The sequence below is a fragment of the Etheostoma spectabile genome, chromosome 9 (assembly GCF_008692095.1).
Source record: "Etheostoma spectabile isolate EspeVRDwgs_2016 chromosome 9, UIUC_Espe_1.0, whole genome shotgun sequence".
Lineage (NCBI taxonomy): Eukaryota > Metazoa > Chordata > Actinopteri > Perciformes > Percidae > Etheostoma > Etheostoma spectabile.
The window spans coordinates 13,097,426-13,100,798 of NC_045741.1; the positions used below are offsets into that span (position 1 = coordinate 13,097,426).

Here is a 3,373-nt window from a genome sequence, read left to right on the forward strand (position 1 = left end):
CACACACACACACACACACACACACACTCACACACACAGGAACAAAGAAAACTCCACTGTACCATCTGAGGGGAAAATTTGAGGCAACCACTGACAGAAGGGTCTGCTTGTATGCTCCTGTTTGTCTAAGGCTCTGTGAAGTTCCCCTCTGCCAACAGCTACACTGTACACCTCCAATCGGTGCACTTGAACACAAAAATAGAGATGGCTTTCAACCAGTAAACTCTAACCCCCATGTACACTTGCAGTGCATACACACCTGCATTGCAAACACATGCATGCAACATCCTGGCCTGCGTGCGGTGTTGTGAGTGATTGGTGTGTATTCTGACACCGTGGTCTAGAAATAGCCCCTCATGCCCAGAGACGCACTGCTCCACATAAAGCTCTCTGTCTGCTACTATAAATGTTCAGGATATCAGCTGGAAGGAAAACTTCATTTCCCATGGTATACTTCTTGAGGTCTCATTGTGCGGGGCTGCTGGTGAGTCATCTGTCTCAAAGTTATATTGCAACATTTAACAAGACACGGAACAAAAGTTGTGTGGTGAATGACACACGCTGCCCACAATGAATTACACCTCATTTGATAATAACAACATTGTGAGCTTGCTTACTCTTTTAATTCTGAATGTCTGGAGTTTTATCACAGTTTGTGAGGAGAAAGTGCAAACAAAGGATGAAACCTTGTGTTATTCTTCAGTTTCTATTTCTGGCCGCTGTCACTTCTCTCTGTTTTCCTTTCTCTAGTTAATTACCCAGAACTCTTTGTTGCAGTCTGTCTGCTGCTGTCTCTCTCCACATTGTTGCTTCGCCTCCATATATTTTGCTTTAAACTTTAATGACGCAGTACAACAAGAACCACAGGGAGAATTTATTTCTTATTTTGATGTGAGTTAGAAGTTTTAGTTAGTTCATACGTTTAAGGAATTTGTTTATTTTTCTTTCCAAGAGTGAAATGATAAACTCTCTTATATCTGTGTGTTGCACGACGCTGGGGGGCGTGTTTGGCCTAGCTTAGCATAAAGACCGGAAGAAGATACATAATATATTTTGTTTTTTTGAAATGTAAAACATTGTGTATGAAAATGACATGTTCAGATTCTGGACTATTTCTTGGAGCAATGACTTCCTGCTGTCTTGTTGACAGATGTAACTGAAGCGTTTGTGTGTTGTTGTTGTTTTATTTTTACCAGGCAAAGCTTACTGTCTGCTGGCTCTTATCGAACAGACAGATAATCATGGCAAGAAGGCAAATAAACATACTTCCCCAAAGTCCTTTAATGAACAGACGTTGATATTCTCATGTCACTCAAAAACGAAATGTTGATATACTTCTTTAAAATATCCCAGCATGGAGATTTTAATGAAGCTATAATCTATTCAGAATGCTGTCCTCTGCCTTACCTTGTTATCAGCCTGTTATCTGGGTTCTTCTTACAGTAAATTATTTCAGTTATGTGCATTAAAGTTCAAAAAAGGCCATTTTCCCCCACAGTGAAAACAGCCCTCGTGTTTGGACTGCAAAATCTGAGGCTTCACCAGGGGCTTCGGCTCCAGACATATCAGACGAGCCTTGGGCCGACCAGTCCGGCCTCGATCGACAGACTCTGGTTTTTCTGCATCTGTGTCTGAGCTAATAGCCACGGTCATTTGGCAGGGCATTTTGCTGCCAAATTGACCATTTGGTTTATTCATACTAGAAGTGCAAAAGGTGAGACTATGATCACAGAGATCCCCATGGTGATGGTGGGCTTCTGTACTGTTTGCTGAGTTAGACCACTAGGGCTGAATTTCCACAGGAGCTGAAAGTGTAAGTGGTTACTTAACCCGGTGCTACTCCAGTTGATCTTAATGTTCACTCTTACGGCTGCAGGACACTCAGCTATTGTCCTCAGTATTTGCTTTGTTGTGTTTAGCAACTTGGTGGGCAGAATTTCTCCTCCAGAATTGTATTTACTGTATATTGGGAAATAAACCAGAAATGCTTACATTACATACTATTTCCTAGAAATAACTAACCTCAATCTCATACTGATAACCGGGAACAACAGTTGTTGAATTTCCATGAAACCGCTGCTCCAGTAAAAGAATAAATCAAAAACTTGCAGGAACAATTTGAATTGCTACATTATCAAAGCAATCCAAATATGTAGAGAGGTAAAAAATCATATGAGTTGCAACGCTTGTCAAATGTGGAACTGAAAAACAATATCAACAACTAGGTACCTCCTTTTATTCTCTATGCCTGCGTATTGGTATTCAAGGGCACAGGGAGCTGGAGGAAGGGCTAATGCATTGATGAACACATATACACTCACATTCAAACATTAAAGTTTCCACTTTAGACTACATGTCCTTGGACTGACTGCACTTTACCCAGACAACAGACTGCCTCTAGTGTCACAGGGAGTCTGGGTTCAAGGTTTAAGGAATTACTGAAACTTTCATAACTTAGTTTGCTGTAATTGCTACATTATGACCAAATGTTTTGGAGCTCTAAGGCTGTTAACAAATGGTTTTGCCTCACTTGTTGTTTGTGGGGTTTGGTGATAATGCTTTTAGAGGCCCAGCAGTGCAAATATTCTAGGAAGACTCTCCATGTTGGTGTATTCATTGTGTAGCTTCCGCTCCACTTTTCCCATTTTCTGTCATTCTCGCTGTCCACTTTGTTTTTATCATCCCCCCTGTAAGCACTCCCACCACTCCTGTTTCTCTTGCACTTATTCATCCTCACTTCCTATTTAGGGTTGTTTTTTTATTCTGTGCTGTGTTTATGAATAGAACGGAAAGTTGAAAAAAATAAGCAAACCGGACAAAAAAGACTGTTACAGAAACACAAGATAAACTAATATAATTATGTTTGCATGGATTTCCTGTCCAATTGCTAAACTGCATGTTTGCTGTCTCATGCTTTTTTAAACCCTGCTTTTGTTAATTATCATTTAGAAATCTGAAATCCTCTGATGACAAGCTGTGATGAAGGAGAAGCGGGACTAAAAAGAAAACAAACAAAAAAAAATCTGATATTAACGGCCTCAGGCTGCAAATAAACAACTCAAACCCCATGTTTTACACGTTTGCTCGGAAAATATTTGAATGAAAAATAACCAAAACAACACGGGTGATACGATGGCCTCAGCCAGGGGAGTTTCATTCATTAACTGCAAGTGTAGTGCTTTCATTCAGAAAAACATTGTACGAAACTTCAGTACACTCAAATGAAACTTTATCGCCATGCTTTACAACCTGAGAGCTTTGATTTTAGAACAATGAGAGTGTTTGGATCACTCAAGGTGACAAACAGGGTTGGCGGAGAGACATTAAGGTGGAGATCAAAAGTGTGACTCAGAGAAAGAGAGAGAGAGACAGA

General features: G+C 40.3%; 1 protein-coding gene across 1 annotated transcript in view; it reads left to right on the forward strand.

The window, feature by feature from the left end:
* The first annotated feature begins 346 nt into the window (after positions 1-346).
* Positions 347-3,373, forward strand: part of lepr (leptin receptor) — a 36,509-nt gene continuing 33,482 nt past the window's right edge. The window contains exon 1 of the mRNA XM_032524881.1: positions 347-484. The gene's annotated coding sequence lies outside the window, so the exon portion shown is untranslated. The remainder of the gene's footprint in view (positions 485-3,373) is intronic.